General features: G+C 51.1%; 1 pseudogene; it reads left to right on the top strand.

Moving 5' to 3' along the window:
* Positions 1-1850: 1850 nt before the first annotated feature.
* LOC114686953 overlaps positions 1851-19509 on the top strand; it is a 29143-nt pseudogene continuing 11484 nt past the window's right edge.

Here is a 19509-nt window from a genome sequence, read left to right on the forward strand (position 1 = left end):
TCCTCACGTCTTACATACCTTTCTCTGCCCAGCCATCACTTCCTTCCTAGTGCTGGGATTAATGGCCTGTGTGCCTCCCAAATACTGAGATTAAAGGTGTGAGATCTCGGGTTTGGGGATTTAGCTCAGTGGTAGAGCGCTTGCCTAACGAGCACAAGGCCCTGGGTTCGGTCCTCAGCTCTGACAAAAAAAAAAAAAAAAAAAAAAAAAAAAAGGTGTGAGATCTCAAGTACTGGGATTAAAGGTGTGTGTCACCACTGCCTGGCTCTGTTTCCCTTCTAGACTAAGTCAATCTCATGTAGTCCAGGGTGGCTTTGAACTCACAGAGATCCAGACGGATCTCTGCCTCCAGAGTGATAGGATTAAAAGTGTGCGCCACCACTGCCCAGCCTCTATGTTTAATCTAGTGGCTTGTTCTGCTCTCTGATCTTCAGGAAAATTTTATTAGGGTACAGAATACATCACCACAGCCGAGTGAATAAATAAACTTGGATACATTCAGACAATGGACTATTATGCAGAGCTGAAAGGAAATGTCCTGCTGAACCATGAAAGATACTGGGGAACCTTGAATGCCTGTCACTAAGGCAAAGGAGCTGATCGGAAGAGGCTGCATGCTGTGACTGCAGCTGTACAACATTCTAGAAAAGGCCATGGAGACTCTAAGAGGTCAGAGAAGGAATGAGGAGAGGACTAGGCAGAGCACAGGGGAGCTTTAGGGCAGGGGCTGCCCAGATGGTAAACTTAACCTGACACTGTGTGTCTAGACCTGTAGCATTTCAACTAAGAATGACCCCTGTGCAAGCTGTGGGCCTTGGATAGTACCATGTTCCCACTGGTTATCAGCTGTAACAAGGATGCTGCTATTAAAGGATGTCATATGGGGGGGGGGGGACTGTCCATGAATAGGGAAATTCTGCACCTGCTCGATTTTGCTATGAACTTAAAATCACCCTAATTTTTTTTTTTTTAAGATTTACTTATTTTTATTTTATGTGTATGGATGTGTGTCTGGGCACTATATGCATACAGTGCCTTTGGAGACCAGAAGAGGGTGTCAGATTCCCCCTGGAACCGGAGTTATAGATGATTGTGAACTGTTGTATGAGTGCTGAGGACTGAACCCGGGTCCTCTGGAAGAGCAGCCAGTGCTCTTAACCACTGAGCCATTTCTGCAGCCCTAAAAGCATTTTATTTTATTTTTGGTTTTTTCAAGACAGGGTTTCTCTGTCTAACAGTTCTAGCTGTCCTGGAACTCATTATATAGATTAGGCTCGCCTCGAATTTACAGAAATCCTCCTGCTTCTGCCTCCAGAGTTCTGGGATTAAAGGCGTGTGCCACCACACCTGGCTATAGAAACAATTTTGAAAAGGTAAATGCAAGGGTTGGAACTGTACCTCAGTAATAGACTGTCTGCTTAGCATGCCTGAGGTCCTGGGTTCAATCCTTAGCACAAAAGAAGACAAGAAGAAAGGCTGACAGAGGAAACCGTGGGTTAAGTATTTACTGTACAAACATGAAGGCCTACCTGAGTTTGGATTCCCAGTACCCACACAAAAAGCTCCCACATCTGCAATCCCAGGGCTAGGGATGGGGACCAGAGACAGCTCACTTGCTGCCAGCATAGCGTTTCAGTGAGCTCCAGGTTCAGGGAGAGACTTTGTCCCAAGGGAATAAATAACACAGAAAGCAGTGGAGGAAGGTACCCAGCATCCCCTCCTGGCCTCCTGGTGCGCGCGCCACACACACACACACACACACACACACACACACACACACGCACGCACGCACGCACGCACGCACGCACGCGCACGCCCAAAGAGAGATAGTGCATTCTCTTCTGGGTTCATCACCCCTAACCTTTGTTTGGGGTTTTGCTTGTAGTGCTGCGGTGGGTGTTGGTTTCTATGGAAACAGTGAGACCAACGATGGGGTACACCAGCTGCTCTACTCCCTGGACAACGCGAACCACACCTTCTCTGGAATTGACGAGCTGGTAAGGATTGTGGGCAGGTGGCTGGGCACAGACACAGCCCATGAGGTCAGCAAGGCCAGAACAAGGGTGCCAGTCAGATCTCAGGAGCCCAGCTGCGCCCTTCAGAGCTGTGTGATGGATGCTGTGGGCTGGGCTGTCTTCTGAGCAGTTGCCCTGCCAAAGGCAAACAGTTTCTGTGACCCAATCCAAGAGAGATTTCAGGGCAGCTCTACCCCCATCAGCCCCGTTAGTCTGCAGAACATCTGAGCACTTGCCCATCCCCTGAAGGAGGAGACCCTGAACATGGGTTTCCAGAGTTGCTGTTGCTGTTAAAGCAAGAGGTCTCACTGCGTAGCCCTGGTTGTCCTGGAACCCACTGCATAGACTCACCTGGAACTTTCCATGATCTTCTTGCCTCTGTTTACCCAGTGCTAGAATTATGGCCACCATAGCCTACTGAGCACGGGCTGTTTGTTTATTTGAGACAGTCTAACCTCGAACTCCGTATGTCTCAGAGGGTGACCTGGTGTTTGAATACAGATGTGTACTACCATGCCTGGTGGGTGCAGTGTGGGAGCTTGGTACCTGATAGGCAAGCTCTCTACCACTTGAATTACATCTTCAGTCCTGAATGTGTATTTTCGCTCTAAGTTACTTTGTACAAAGTTCTGCTCCACCAATCAAAAGGGGAAACTAGGAACCTAACATGGTGGCACACAGCCTACCCTCCCTGCCCCCCCAAAAAATTTTAAGTGGAGAAAAAAGTCATCAGAAACAATGGAAGCCCACTCACCCCACCCCTTGCCCGCATATGCAAAGGATGGGGAAAGGCCTCATAAACTAGCTGGGTGTCTCGGGACTCCGGCAGCGTTCTTGCCGGAAGCTCACGGTGGACGATTGAGCCGGACTACGAAGAGAAGTTAGGTTACGTGGAGGAGGAGCTAACCTGCTGAGCCTGAGTGATGGAGCGGGAGGAGTCAGGAGCTAGGTTTCATCTCTTCACTGGGCTTTGCCTGCCTGTCACCTTTGCAGAATGCCAGTCTTTCCTGATGATTTTCTAAGTGATTCCTCCTGTGAGAGCTTCTGGTGTCTCCCGAGGACTCTGGTGGAAAAAGCCTAATGTAGATTTCAGGGAAACTAGTCCTTGGGCACCTGACCCTCTCTACACCAGGTCCCTCCAGAATATCCAAAGTCCCAGCAAAAGGCACGTTTGTGTCAGCAGCCTCCACGGTCAAACCCAACCCTAACTAGAGGTCCAGGGAGGACTCAACCTCAAATGCCTACTCCCCTCCCAGCAAGCTTTTGTAAGCTCCTCAACAGTTCTAATCCTTCCATCAGCCCCTGGGGGCAGGGGAGGGGGCAGGGACAGGAAATCTCATCTTAAAGAGACAGGCTGCAGCTTGGGGAATGTAGTGCCCAGTATTTGTGGGAGGTGACCTCTGGGACCTCGCCCACTCTTATTCATCTTGGTCCTGATGAGGAGCAAGCCCCCAAGGACACCTTCTGCCTGTCTCACTAGCTCTCTAGCTGTCAGCGACCTTGAACGTGGGAGAGCCTGAGTGCTGGGAAGCCCCAGAGCTGTGACCTTCCCAGAAGGGAAAATTCAGTCTTTATCTTAGGGGAGGAACTTGCTGATATTTGGGAGCAAGCTCTAGGCTCCCAGCCCTCATGAGCCAGGTTTGAACACTCAACTATAACTCCCACTCTCTAGACCTTCCCCCAGCCTGTCCCTGGAGATAGTCCCTTCCCCTTTGGCTGTTACTGCAATGTGGGTCAGTTGTTCCAGGACTTTGTGGTGGTGCTGCCCACTATGAAAAGCTTCTGACCCTCTTACCTAAGGGGCTGGTGAAGGCTCCAAGGTAGGTGCCCAACAGTCTCAGGCCTGAGGGCTCCAGAGAGAAGATAGATCCTTAGAGGGCCTTCCCCCTCATCCAAGGGGTGGGGTCCAAATTGCAGGTAAATGGCTGAATGTCATCAGGTGAATTACTACCAAGGAAAGTGCCGTAAACTATAGAGTGCACTCTCCCCGGGGGAATTAAGATAATGGTGTCATTATAATAATTACTGCAATCACCATGAAATAGAGGTGCTGGGGTTGTGGGAAGCTGTGGGTGGCAGAGTCAGGATGGAGACTCATCCCGCAGCCCAGATGACTTAAAGCTGGGCCCTGCTGGAGTCCAGATCTAGCAGCCAACTGGTCAGCTAGGGCTTCTAGGGCTGTCTCCCAAACACAAAGGCCAGGGACTCTCTGCATTCCCCTCTCTTGGCTAGAAACCCCCACCATCCTGAACCCATAGGCCTATGGGAAACCGCTCAGTGGAGAAACTGAGGCACAGATAGGTGGCATCACCCCACAGCTGAAAATCAGTGCATCTCAGAGCAAGAACACAGAGCCCACCAGGACTCAGGTCTTGGCCCTGTGTTTTTTCCCTCCCCTTACTTCCTGAATCTGAGGTGGTGCTCCTCTCAACCACTCTATACCTGGTCTAGTGCTCTCTTTCTCCCAGAGGCTCTCAACCTGGCCTGGAATCAGAATGGCCTGGAGAGCTAGTTAGGAGGTGGCCGCAGGCCCTGCCCTGCTGGGGCTCTGATTCACCGATTCATGGGCCAGGCAGGCCGAGAATTTACACTTGATATGAGCTCCTGGGTGATGCTGCTGGCCTGGGGACCACAACTGGAAAAACACACCCCTGTCCTTTGAAACAGTGACCTTCTAGCTGGTCCTTGTCCTCATCTGGTGGAAGAGCTAAGCTTTCCCCTCATCAGTTCCCAAGAGAAAGCCAAGTCCATCTTGGGGGCATCACACCTCTGTCTTCTCGAACCTCGAGGACTGGGAACCATGTGCGCAAGCACAAAGCTACAGGGAGGCCACTGTTGTGACATGTTCTATCTGTCTGTCTGTCTGCCTATCTTTCTATGTATCTATCTATCTTCTATCTGTCATCATCTATCTATATCTATCTAATCAGTCTGTCATCTCTTCCCATGAAACAATACCAGAAGGACAAATGGACTTGACAGATGTTTACTGACTTGAGACTTTGTTTCTTTTCTTTCTTTCTTTCCCTTCTACAAGGTTCTGCTATGTAGCCAAGGCTATCCTAGAACTCCTGATCCTCCTGCTTCAACCTTCTAAGCAATTAGATTACAGGACTTGGACACTCATCCTGGCCTATTCTCTGATTGTTGTTGTTTTAGTTGGTTGGTTTGGTTGCTTGGTTGCTTGGTTGCTTGGTTGGCTGGGTTTTTTAAGATAGGCCCTCTACAGAGCTGTGGATGTCCTGGAACTTGCTGTGTAGACCAAGCATGCGCCACCACACCTGGCTATTCTCTATTTTTAACTTCTCTATTTCTTCTTGGGTTTTTGTTTGCTTGGGGATTTGTTGTGTAGGGGAGGGACTTGTTTGTTTTCTTGTTTGTTTGTTTGTTTGTTTGTTTTTGAGTCAGTGTCACTGATAGCTCAAGCTGGCCTCAAACTCCCTATATAGCCAAGGATGACCTTAAACTCCTGCCTCTGTCTGAGTGCTGAAACTATGGTGTTCAGTACCACACCCAATTTGTTGGATGCTTCAAGTCAAAGCCAGGGCCTCCTGCATCCTAGGCAAGCACTCTACCAATTGAACTACACGCCCAACCTTGCCTTGTCTGTTCTTAAGGTCACCCTTGATGTAACAAACCAAAATGCCAGGCTTGGTGCATAGGCCTATAATCCCAGACTCAGGGATTGATGCAGAAGGATCAGGAGTTCAAGATCATTGTAGGCTGCATGAGACACTGTGTCAACACACACACACACACACACACACACACACACACACGCACGCACGCACGCACGCACACACATACAATTGGGGGATAGAGAGCTTGAAAAAGTCTAAGACAAATTTTTTAATTCTCTTTTTTTGTTTTGGAGACTTTTGTTGTTGTTGTTTTTTAGACAAGGGCTTGCCTGTAATACAGTCTGGCCTTGACTTCAAGGCAATCCTCCTGTCTCAGCCTCCCAAGTGCTGGGATTCTGCAGGCATGAGCCAGCATTGCCCAGTTAGCTGTCTCTGTCTTGCTGTTTCAGTCTGTCCCCATCTCCTAAGAGCTCAGTTGACACCAGAAAACGAGAAGAAGTGTTTGACGCAGAGAGAAACAGAGAGCCATTCTCTCTAAACTAGAATCAGGAAGTCACAGTGTAGGGAAGACATGAAAAGGCACAAGGTTAATGTCAAGTTCCCATGATTCCCGAGCTCAGAACGCTCTCCTGGGCTCCATTGCTTGCCCTCCCCTGCCCCTCTTCTGTGCCTTTATTCCCGCAGGCTGTGGGAGCTAAGACTGCTGGGTAAGGATCAGCCAGGCACCCTGGCCTCTTCAGCTGCTTGTGTATGACAGTGTCAAGGCGGCAAAGCCGGACCTTGGCAGCATAGTCCTTCAGTCCCAGCTCTCCAGAAGTTGGGCAGGAGGATCTCAAATTCAAGGTCTAACTGGACTACGTAGCCAGTTCCAGGCTAGCCTGGCAATTATGAGACTCTGAAAACAAAATAAAACAGAAACAAAGCCCTTCTTCATCCAGCCGCCCATGTGCTGTCTCTGCTCAGATGGCTGTGGGCTGTGTCCCCAAGCCTGGTGGCCGCAGCACTGAGTATGACATTTGCAATATAAGCGCACCTTAGCCCCCTTGTCTAGGAACAGACAAGGAACAGCCACTGCCATCATCCTTTCGTTTCTGTCTGTATAGACAGATGTTCATCCGGTCCGCTTAAGGTCAAAGCAAAGACAGGATGCCTCTATGCCCACCTAGCAGGACAGACATCCTGGGAGTTGGGGGACAGGAGCCCAAGAGAAGACACTCATTTCCTCCTCCTTGTCCAGGGCCAGGCTGGGAGGAGACAGCATCTGTTCTCCGTTTCAAGGCCCCATTTGTTCTGCCTTGCCTTGCGGTTGGGACACTATGAGCTGATTCTAGCTGAAGAGACAAACCCTTATCTTGTAGGGCGCCTGGGAGCCCTATTGGACTAAAGCACAAGTGGCAGCCTGGAGCCGCTAAGTCTTTGATTTCAAAATCCAAAGTGATCAAACTTTAGGAGAAATGTTCAGGAAGAAAAATGAATCCATTTGGTTCCCTATATTGGAGTCCAAGTTGAGCCCCACCTCTCTGAAATTCGGCGAGACCTGAAATGTTTGGGATTTCAGATCTAGGGCTTGGGTTTATATTTGAGAATTATTTGTACAGATTTACTGCTAGCGTGCTAAGAAGATTTGCATTTTCAGATTAGAGAAACCCGCAGGCTGCGGTGAGGCTTGGATTGGAGAGCCAAAAGCTGGGGAAAGCTAGAACAGCAGGGTCAGATGTGACCAGGCTGTGTGTAGGGTCAGCCTTCCAGCACTATAACAAACCGCTGAGATTGATGAAGAAGAAGGTTTGGACACCTGTAATCCCAGCACTTGGGAGGTGTGAGGCAGGAGGATCAGGAGCTCAAAGTCATTCTCAACTTCATAGCAAGTTGGGTCCAGCCTGGGCTACCTGTCTCAAAAATAAAACATTTTTAAAATGAAATTGAGAGACAGGGAAGGAAAGGGCTTGTTTGCTTTGGAGCCTTTGATCTGAGAGGCCATGGTAAGCCCATGGGATGGGCAGAGCTGCCTCACTTCAGTGTATACAGAAGCAAAGAAAGAATTCCAGTGTCTTTTTTGAGGAAGGGTACTCCCCAATGGCCTGAAGTCCCATCACAGACCTAACCACCTCTTAAACATTCTACCACTTTCCATATCACCATTTGTGGCCACGCCTTTAACATGGATCTTTGGGGAACATTCCAGACCCAGGAGATGGCAGTAGGCACAGGACCTCTGTCCTTGGCCACTTCCCTGGGGCAGCAGGCTCATGAGCTCCCAGGGTGTGTCAGTGTGAAACAGCCCTTCAAGCCCAGCTGGCAATTGCTGCTTCTCCCTGCAGAGACCTTCTCAGTAGCTCTCCAGGACCAGACCCGAGCCCCTTCCTTACCTCCCTTAGGTGTCTGGAAACACCCAGAAGATGAAGGTAGACCTAGAACAGCACCTGGCCCGGCTCAACGAGATCTTCGCTGCTCGGGGCGACTACATCCAGACCCTGAAGTTCATGCAGCAGATGGCAGGCAACGTTGTCAACCAGCTCTCGGGACTGCCCGTGTGGAGGGAGGTCACCATGCAGCTGACTGAGCTGTCCCACCAGACTGCCTATTGGAACACTACAGGTGAGGAACCGGGGAAGCAGGGAGAGACAAGTAGAGTGATAGATGCAGACCCAGCCACTCCCCACGGCCTCACTGCGTAGCACCTCAGCGATGCTGTGCTGAGGGGCGCCCTCACCCTACATCTATTATGTACTTTTCTCTTTGCTGTCGCTAAATATCGACACAAGCAACGGAAGGAAGGAAGAGGAGGGCATTTGGCTCACAGCTTGAGAGTGTGGTCCATTATGATGGGGATGCCATGGCAACAGGAAGGGGCCTGAGGCAGCTGGTCCCAGACATCCCCTGTCAGGAAGCTTTGTCCTTATTATTCAGTGGCTCTTCCCACCTGTTTTAGTCAGGGTGACTATTGCTTGATGAAACTCCATAACCAAAAAGCAACTTGGAGAGAAAGGGCTTATTCGGTTTATACTTCCACATCTGTTCATCATCAAAGAAAGTTGGGGCAGGAAATCAAGCAGGGCAGGAACCTGGAGGCAGGAGCTGATGCAGAAGCCATGGAGGGGTGCTGCTTACTGGCTTGCTCCCCATGGCTTGCTCAGCCTGCTTTCTTATAGAACCCAGGACCACCAGGCCAGGAATGGCACCACCCACAATGGACTGGCCCTCCCCCATCGATCACTAATTAAGAAAATGTTCTACAGGACTGCCTACAGCCTGACCTTGTGAAGCATTTTCTCAATTGAGGTTCCCTCCCCTCGGATGACTTCAGTTGTGTCAAGTAGACATAAAACCAGCCAGCATATTACCTCAATTAATATAATCTAAAAAATCTTGGGCTGTTGAAATAATTTAGCTGTAAAGACCTCAAGTTTGACAACCTGAGTTCAATTCCAGAACCCCACATGATGGAAAGGGAAAATTGGCTTCTGCAAGTTGTCCTCTGACCCTATACATGTATTGTGACATGTATGTGTACACACACACACACATAGTTTAAAAAAAAAAATCTTTCTCAGATGTGCCCAGAGATTTGTCTCCTAGGTGAGTCTAAGTCCCATCAAGTTGACAATCAAGATTAATGACCACAGCACCTCACTTAGGTATCCAAACTCATCTCGTCTCGTTCCAGCCGGTAGCATCTCTTTATGTCCATCTGTAAACCCCATCCCTGGTGAGTCACTAAACTCAGTCTTAGACACAGACTGGCTGCCCTCCTCCCGAACACAGGTCTCAAAGAGTCACTGTTGAGAGCCAAGAAGGAGACAGCTGTCTCTGTCCTAGGCTGACCTTCATCCCATGTAGCATGCACTCTTATAATGTGTTGCATGTGTGACACGCACATCATTGTGCCCAAAGTCACTAGTCCATATCACAGACACAGGTGGAACAGATTGTGGTCTGCATGACAAGTGTCCCTCGCCCAAATACTTGCACCTCTCCAAGCTTGAGGAAGATCAGAGCCTCTGCCCCCACATTGCACAGTGTGCTCATAGTTTTCTGGATTTGTATCTTATTATATCATAAAGCCCCACCCAGCAGGCTGCTGCTGGGCTGAGTCCAGAGGAAATGCTCAAAGCCTCCCCCATCAGACTCCCTTCCCAAAGGAAGCACTCACCCAGTCCCAAGTTCTATGTGGACTTCAGGATCCAGGGGGTGCTTCCATGCCCCCCCCAGACCTCGAGTTTCCTTGATGTCAGATATTCTAGATGGAAGGGCTCTTGGTGTTACTCTTCTAAGACATAGGCAAAATGCCTTCCTCCCCAGGGACCGAAAGGAACTGCCAGCTCTGAGGAGATGATCTGCCACCATATCAGAACGAGTGGAATATCCCTAGGGTGTCCTTATTGACGTGGCTCCTTTCCTTGAGTGCATCTGGCTGATCCTGTGGGCATTTTAGTAAAGACCATTATGAAATGCGTAAAGATTTTATATATCAAAAGAGGCTTCCTATTCAGATCAGATTAAGAGCAAGAAGAGTTCAACAGCCCCTGCAGCTCCCCAATGCTGAGGGTTCACTTCCCAACTCTGCTTGTGTTTGTAGCTCACAGGCTTCTTGGGAGCCTTCCCAGAAAGGCTTTCCAACCATTCTTATGCCGGCCATCCACTCCCATCGGAGCACTTTACTGGGGAGACATGTCCAGATCCAGCTCAGAGAGATAACGTGCAGAGTTACTGCCTGGGCTGAGATGTAGACACTGGCTTGCAGATGCCGATGTGGTGGGGTGAGGGTGAATCCAGCAGCATTAGTCATCAGGCAAAAGCCAAGTTCATGGTGAGAGCTCCCTCCCCCAGTTCCCAGGGCTCCTCTGGAGAACACATCCGCCCAGGAGCTGCTTCTAGAACGGCTCACACAGCAGCAGTCGATACAGAGTTGTGAAAGCACATCTGTGGAGGTCAGGAGCCCGTCTGCATGTGGATTTCCTGCAGATGGAGAGAATACGGAAGAGCAACCCATCTTTAGTTGGGAGTGTGGAACCCATGTTTTGGAGGGTTTGGGGGGGGGCTATGTCTCTAGAAGAAGGAGAGTGTAAGGTTTCATGAAGCTCTGGAAATCTTAGCCACCGTGAGTCTTGACCTTCTCATCTGTAGCAGAAGACACTAACACTAGATGGATTCCAAAGTTCCTTTCAACTCACCTTAAGAAAATTGGCTCCTTGGTAAGCCTCCAGGAAATGGCAGGCAAGCTCTATACATGTCCCAAAGCCATAGCCCCATTTCTGGACCCCAGAGACCTGCCCTGGGGTACCTGTTGCTCTGTTTGGGGCCAAGGTTTCAATTAAGCCCCTTCTTTTAAGCATCAAACCTCCATTCACAAAGACAGAATCTGATTTGGCTTCTGGGACCTCCAACTTGTTCTATCTTCCTCAGAGCTCTTGTCACTTTCTGTCATCATATCGTGTCCTACTTGCACCCTGACGTCCAGTCCCCAGCACTACATAACATGTGTGGTGGTGCATGCCGGTAATCCCAGCACCTAGACAGTGAAAGCGAAGAATCGCAAGTTAAAGATCATCCTTGGCTACATAGCGACTTTGAAGCTACCCTGGAATACATGAAACCCCAACTTTAAAAACAAAAAAATGTGAGAAAGCGCCATGCCACAGTCTCTAGTTGGTTATAGGACAGCTTTCTCCAGAAGCTCAGGGGGAGGTCCAGAAGTTAGATGAGGTATACTGACCCTCGCTCCATCTGAACTCCCTGATATCAGGAGCAAGCCTTCTCACACGGGCATCATGACTCCAAGCTCAGTGTCTGGCACAAATGCTGGTTGAAGAAACCTCTGTGGCATACTACATTGTGAATCCACACAGGCTAGTGTGCAAAGATGGAGGCCTCGCCCAGGCAGGCAGCCCTCCAGCAAAGAAGGGGCCTCTCGGGGTTCTCTCAGATCTGTGACTGTAATGTCAGGCCTTACCATCTGCCCTCTGAAGGTTCTAGAAACAAAGCTAAGCAGCTGGAGCTGCAGAGACAGAGCCATGCAGTCCACAATGGCACTTCTAACTATGTATGTCAAAGTGTATTAAAATTTTGGCTGGGGACAGGCTGTACTCAATGGCAGAACTCTGGTTAGCATGTATGAGCCCTGGACTTGCTCCCCAGTGTCATAAAAATAGTGATATTGAGTAAACTGAGACATTCATATCCTTCGTGGGAGTAGCTGAGATTGCTGTATAGCCCAGGCTAGCCTGGAACTCACAAGAACTGGAATTCCAGGTGTCTGCCACCACACTTGCCTCATTTTCTCCCTTACATAATTCACATCTCAGTTCTCAGCAGGCATCTGTGGTGATAGCGTGGACAATAGAGATCTAGACTGTTTCCACCATGATGGAAAGTTCTAGCGCCCAGTACTGGTGTAGGTATTCCACCAGATGGTTAAGATGAAGGGTAGGAGAGTTCCAGGTGCAGCTCCTTGAGCCCCTGAGGACCCGCAGCCTCTGGATCGCTATCCTGTGCTTCCATGCTCCCACTGGCTTGGGTTGCTGTTCTGCCTCCCAAGGCAGCATGTGTGTGTGTGTATGGGGGATCTGCTCTGCCGATCCTCATCATTCTCTTTGCCTCCATCCAGGTGGCTCTCCTACCTCCTTCTTTTCATTCCTGGACCTGTCATCTGCCTTGTCACCTGCTTGGACTGGCCAGGCGCTCTAAGTGTCTTCTAGCCTCGTGAGTAGCCCCTGTTTATGTCCTGAAGCCAAGAGTTGAACTAGGAGCCACCTCTAAAAGAACGAAGCCTAGCCAGGCCCTGAGAATGGTGTAGCCGATACCCCTCCTCAGCACCAGCTCCCTTGCAGGCAGGAGCTCCTTGTGTGTCCAGTGTCCCACACTCCAGCTGTCTCTGTGCTGGGATCCACAGCCCTCTCCTAGCTGTTAGCAGAGGTGGGGTGGGGGTGGGAGTAGTCAGTGCATGGCAGAGTGGGGTGGGTAGGGGTCAGTGCATGGCAGAGGTGGGGTGGGGTAGGGGGTCAGTGCATGACCACTCTGGCTGGGAGAAAGGATGCTGAATTCAGGTAGGATGACTGTTCTCCAAATGACCCCCTGCTGTCCACCCTTCGGAACCCCAGAGTGTCTGCCTCTCTCCTAGCATGCTGTGCTGTGGATACTGACCCTGATCCTCAGCTGGCTTCCCTGGCTGCTGACACCGCCGCAGCAGTGGTGAGTGGAGAGATGGGTGGGGTGGTCTAACCAAGGCAGTCCGTCCTGTCCTGCCCTGTTCAAAGACCCCGACAGGCCAGCTTTGGCTCAGCCCTTACCTACCATCCCAGAGGCTTAGAACTAAAGAGGCTTGGATCGCTTTGGCCTGGCTCAGAGACAGGGAGGGGTTTGTCCAAAGTTACAGGGCTTGGGGGACAGAGCCAAGACAAACACACTGCTTGTTTGGGCATGCGAGAATGAGTGGTGGCCAGGTAGCTTCCGTGTGAGTGTGAAGAGCTAACCTGGTGGAAGCTGGGTGGGTTCCTCTACCACCCCCAGACACCAGTACGTAGAAGGTGGCATCTCCTACCTTCTGTCCCTGCACTCCCGTTGCCCTTAACACTCAACACGTGCTCTGAAATGCACACGTGTGTGCTTCTGAATGTGATGTCTCAAATGTTGTGGAAAGTGAGGGCTTCCTGTATGAGATATATTTAAAAATCATTGATCTTGGAGCTGAGCTGCCTGAGCACTCACTCACTCAGTGGGGTGGGGGGGCGGGGGAGGGGGAAGAGGGGAAAGGGGTCTGCTGTGTTCCTTGGCTGTAAACTCAGGGGGCATGATGTTCCGTGTTGACAGTCACTCAGTGGAAGATGAACTTGTAGGCGGATCATCATCGTGACATGGTGTGAATCACGATTATAGGTGCTGGCTCTCTGTGTGTATGTGGCCGTGTGCCTGTGCGAACATGCATGCACATGGCACCACTGCCATGTGCTGGGGAAGATGCACTGTACTAGGAGGTTTCAAGGACCACTCTGATTGAGGGCTGTAAGCCAACCCCGCGTCTGCTCCTGATCCTCCTTACCCACATCACACCTTGCCTGGTTTCCTTGGCTAGGAGCTCTGTCCTGGCACTTTGTCCATCATACCCACAGGGTTAAACAGCCCTGGTGCACCTGGCTCTGCCACTTTTGATAGAGGCTGATTCAGAATACTAATGAACCAGTGCTGGTGACCCAAGCCTATGCCACAGCTACTCTGGAGACTGAGGCAGGAGGATTGCAAATCAAAGGCCTGTGTGAGCTACAGAATGAATTTAAGTCCAGCCCGAGCAACTTAGTAAGGCCTGTCTTTAAAAGGGGCTGGGAGGCTGTGGGGCTGGAGAGACAGCTAAAAGCACCTTCTGCTCCTGCAGAGGACCCAGGTTCCATTCCCAGCACCCACGGGATGACTTGCAACGTCAATAACTCCAATTCCAGAGGATTCTATGCCCTCTTCTGACCTCTGGACAGGACAGCAGACACACTACACACACACACACACACACACACACAACACACACACACACACACACCTCACACATAAAATAAATCTAAGTGGGGGAGGGTAGCCCTGGAAACAGCCCAGAGGCAGAACCTTTGCCTAGTAAGAAGCTGCAGGTTTGAGCCCTGGTACTGTAAAAAGCGATAGGGAGGGCTGGGACGCTCAGTTAGTGAGGTGCTTGCTGACACAGACCACACCCTGGGTTCTATCGTCAGCACTGCATCAGCTGGCCATGATAGTGCCCATTTGTTATCCCAGCACTTGAGGCGGGTTAAGGGCTGGAGGTTTGTAAGTTTAAGACAGTTTGGGTTACGTGAGATCCTATCTCGAAGCCAACAAAAACACAAGGAAGTGTGGGTATTTCTCATCTCCCCGTTCTGTGCTGTGACCACACACCAAGCAAGGACTGATGCCAAAAAGACAGTGCTGGAGCCCAGGCTGGGCTCAGGCATCCTGGTGGCCTTTGGAGCTGGGAGCTTGTAAACAGTGTGGGGCGGGGCTCCGCTGCCCAGAGTGATGGGCACAGCTGCCTGGCTGGCAGCCTCTTCTCCAGAGACAAGTGCCGGCGCAGGGAAGCTTTCCGTGCCGAGCCTGTGGGGCTGGGTCCCACTTCGGACAGCCTCTGCCTTTTGAAGAAGAAATGGCATCCAGCTTGCCACCGTGAGCTGCCCTTGGGAGCTGGCTCCCTCCCAGCAGGGGCTTCTCCCATCAGGCATCTTGCCGTTCAAGGAACCCACGGGCTGTTTCATCTGCAGCCGGGTGCCACGGAATGCCAGGGAGCTGGGAGCCGTGCCATTTCCCTAATTCCTTTCCTAAGGCCCTTGTGCAGGAGAGGCGGTGTGAGGGCGCTGAATGGGTCTTTGACAGAGCTGAGGCTGCTGTGGCATTTTAATAGGAAAAGGGGTAAAGAGGAGCTGTGGAGGGTGGGGGGAGGCCACCAGCTGTCAAGGGGTCATTGTGCAGAGCTTTTGTGTTCCTGCACTGCCACCCTGCCCTCTGGGGCCTATTTTGAGGGCAGTGGGGCCAGATTCACACCATCACCCTTCCCCCAACCTGCCCAACAGGCAGGGCATCCATAGGACAGAGTATGGACACAGACTATTCCGGGGCATGCTGAGTGGAGGGAAGGCGGAATGGGGGAACCAAGCTCAGAGCCTCCAGACCTGTGGCCCTAGGCCCTCGTTGCCGGCCCTCCTGGCCACCCAATGTCGTCAGTAAGAGCCACAAACTTGAGGTGCTGGGCTCTTGGGACAGAGGAGAGGCAGGGCCAAGAAGGAAGAGATCAGGAGTTGGTGAGGAGTCTCCACACTGCTCTGGCTGCAGGAGGGGGGACAGAACACTCCCAGAGCACGCAGGCCTGAAGGGCAGCGGGCCCACCTCCAGGGTCAGAGGCAGGAGCGTAGCTGCTAGAGCCCCCAGCCTTAGCCATGTCATCCCTTCACCCCTTCCCAGCAGAACCTCCTGAAAGTTACTGAAGTTCTCCATGCCTCAGTTTTCTCCTGCGTAAAATGGGGAGAATGATAGTACCCGGTGCCTCAGACGGCACACAGTGACATCTGTGTAGTTCAATGTGTTGTAGCCATCTTGGCTTCTAACACAGTTCTCACCATGTGCGGGTCACAGGGATGACCCCTTCAGATAATCGGGAACTTCCTACAGGCTCAGCCGTCACCTGGGCTAGCTCACCTGAGCTAGCCTCTGGCAGCTTCTCCCACCCATCCTACTTGCACTGGTCACCCTTCATCCTATTTCCCATTGAATGAATAATGTATGGACTCATAATGCATAGACACATGTATGCCTATGCACACACATGCTGCACACACACACTATCACCTTCATTGATAGATTTGGCCTCTCACAGTAAGCCATGTACCCCACGATATCTTAACCCACTTTCCCAGGAGATGTGGGTTAAAGCTCAGGCCTGGCCTAAGCAGAGAAGGAAGAGAAGCCTCAGCATTGGTAAAGCCTCATAAAGGGGTTCCTGGTTCCCCTCTTTGGATCCTAGGCTTTTTGAGGTGTGACTCAAAGACAATGACCTTACTCTGTTTACCAAGGCTTCTCTCCAGCAACCCCAGCCTGGCTCCCCACCTCTGCTATTCCAGCCAAGGGGTGAGGGCACACGCCGGGGCTGCTGGCGCTGCAGCTCTAACTGATAATAATAGGCTTGCTGATTTATTATGTATGTTAGTGGTTTGTATATAAAACCATCCTCTGCAGTCCTGAGTGCATGTGGGTGATTGCACATGTTGGGAGGAGGGTGGTCGTGTTTGTGTGCGGAAGGAGATGAATGTCAGGGTGCTCTGGAGAAGTTTTGAATCTAGAGGAGCCTATTGATCCCCAACGCTCCCCGCCCACACACATTTTTACTCTCGGACACAAACCCATGCCCCTGACAAGTGCTAGTCCTAAAGCCATGCCTACATCTAGGAAGAGCTCAAAACCTGTGTATTGATTCAGTGGGTGAGGGGTGATGCTGCAATGGACAGAGTGCCCCTCATGTCGCAGAAACCACCTGAAGGAGCTCCATGCTCAGGGATCATGCATCAGAGAAGTGGGTAGCCTCTTAGGATGGGGCATCGGAGCCAGAGTTTGCCCTGGCCGCTCTGAAAGGCGGAGTGCCCCTTTTCCCCAGTTCTCCACGGCACCCTATATCAGCTCTAGGCTCAGAGCATGGCACCCCCTGCCACTCCTCCTTCATGCAGCCATACTGGCCTTCGTAGTACTCAGGCAGGCCATGCTCCAACTTCAACCCTGTTCCACTGACTCCTGCCCCTGGTCTCAGCAAAAACTTGGCCCCACAGGCCCCAAGATGAACTTCTTCCTAGTCTCACCCTTCAGATGGCAAGTCGGAGCCAGGCATGGTGGTGCACACCTTTAATCCCAGCCCTCAGAAGGAGGGCAAGCCAAGCTCTGTGAGTTCAAGGCCAGACTGATCTACATAGTAAACTCCAGGATAACTAGAGCTAATCATTAGATTCTGTTTTGTTTTGTTTAAAAAGAAAAGCAATTGGACCTTCCATAGGTTGACCAACGGAGTGTGCAGCTTGCAATGGCAAGAATACATTGAGAAGAGCAGATAAGCCGGAGAGCAAAGAAAACCACCCTGACTTACACCTGCAGCTGCCCCTTGGATTAATATCATATGTGGTGAACGGTGTCATCGTTCCACATAGTAGTGAGACTACTCAGACACAAAAGGAACAACTTGTCCAAGTGACAGTAGAAAGGACAGAGCCAGGATTCAAACCGATAATCTGGCATCCAGCCTCTTTCTCTGCCTGGACTGAGCTAGAGATCAAGTGACCAGGGCGACAGGAGCCAGGCTCACTCCTGCCGGTGCCCAAGGGTCTGACCTTCCTCTACCCACTCCTATCTCCATGACTCAGAGCACCAGTGACTTCTGCATGGCTCCTGACATCTACATCTTAAACAACACCCGGAACCAGATCAGCTCAGGTAATGTCCTCTGGGGCCTGTGTCCTTACCATTCCCCAAGCTCAGGCTAAGCCTATATGCTCCAACTACCTACACTTTACCTCTTCCTGTAGTCACCAAGCGTCTCCCTACCCCAGACTTAGGTTTCTCTAGACCACTGGGCCGCGTTCTGGAAAACTGCCTTCTTTGGGAGCTTGAGGAAAGAAGGGAGGGGCTGGACCACTGTGCGGGCAGAGGGCCTGGTTTCCTGTGAGCTTCCTGACACTGATGCTGTTGCTTTGCAGAGGTGACCCGCTACTACCTGCATTGCAGTCAGAGCCTAAGCACCCTTCCAGCAGGTACAGCCACCCTAGCACACCCCCACCCTTCCCACAGTCCCTCATCACCTCCCTCTCTCTGGACCCTGAGCCCCACCACATACCAGGATGGTGGACAGCTGGGCATTGCTTCACTGTGGCCCCTCTCTCAGCCATCCTCTGAAGGGGGCTTCACTCTTGGTTATTGCATTCTATACTTCCTCCTATGCTCACAAGTGTTCACCTCCTGGAGAGCTACATCCCACAGCATCCAAGGTTCTGCTTTTCTCACAAGCTCCATGACAAGTCCAATGTCATATGAGGACCACATCTGAGCAGTGAGAAGCAAGAGGACTGTGGAGCTCTTAAAATGCCTGAGGGATGTGGTGAAAGACATCTTATGGGGGAGGAGCATAATCATGCCGTAGTGGTTGGGTTGACCAGATGGCTCGGGATCTGAATGCTAGGGAACAGTTTTCTTCTATGAGTTAAGGTCCGGTGTTCCCACACCAATGGAATCCAGTTCCTTGTGCCTGTCCCCTGAATTCAGAGTCCAAGAAGCCCTTCACAGTGGGTACAACCTGCCCTTCCTATACCTTTGCCTGATGGTGGTGTGGCTAGCGGGGGATAAGCCTGCTGGTAGCTGTGGGACTTGTGGGGAATGGATTCTCATGGGAGGCTGTGGTCTCTCCACCCAGTCATTGACCGTCTTCCAGCGCTCACTGACCACCATGCAGATCAAGTTGTAGGCCTGCTGCAGTTTGCTGTACCCTCTTTCCTACAGCAGAGGTAAGGGGCTGCCACTCACCGCAGCTGTGTTGGGAGGAGGAGAGCCCTAGTTGAACCCCACCCCCATCCACCCTTTCCTCTGCCACACTCCGACCTGTACCAGCCAGGTTTGGGTGAGCTTTCTGCCAGCTGTGCATGCCCCGCTCCCGCGGCTCGGCCCTTTCCTCTTATCAAAAGGCCTCTTTGCACTGTTTGTAATCTTGTATGCACGCCCTCCCCATTTGCTCACTCTGCCTCCTCTTTTCTTCCTCCTACTTCAGAAAGACCTTCTTGGCATCCAGATTCTGCTAAACTCTTCTGAGACCAGCCTGCACCAGCTGACTGCCATGCTGGATTGCCGAGGCCTGCACAAGGTACTAGGTGGCTGACTGTGGAGGGTGTAGGGTACACCAGCAGGGCACATGTTCCTAGAGAGAAGCCAGCAAAGACCTAGAAAAAGAGCCCCTGGGCTCCCTTCAGGCCCAGGAATGAGGTTGAAGCCAAGTAGTGAGAAGTGGAAGGAGGTGCCTGGCTTCTTGATTCTCTCTGACAGATGCAGGGAGTACCCAGAACTTAGGATAAAAACCAAGGAAGGCTGGGCAAGTTAGTTTTAGAGCATTGGAAGACCCTGACCTAAATGATAAATATATAGTTACCCACTGACTGACCAAAGAGTGAATATACAGTTACCCATTGCCTAGACTCCTAGCCATCTGGTCAACCCATCCATCTCCTTTCTTGCAAGTCAGTGTTTCAATCTCATTGCCAGGATACAATGTACCAGACATGCTGGTGCATGTTTGTAGTCCCAGTACTTAGAAGCTGAGGCAAGAGGATCATGAATTTAAGACCACCTGGACTATATAGTGAAGCTCTATCTCAGAGAGAAAGAGAGAGAAGGAAAGCCAGACA

Source organism: Peromyscus leucopus, unplaced genomic scaffold (assembly GCF_004664715.2).
Source record: "Peromyscus leucopus breed LL Stock unplaced genomic scaffold, UCI_PerLeu_2.1 scaffold_1195, whole genome shotgun sequence".
Lineage (NCBI taxonomy): Eukaryota > Metazoa > Chordata > Mammalia > Rodentia > Cricetidae > Peromyscus > Peromyscus leucopus.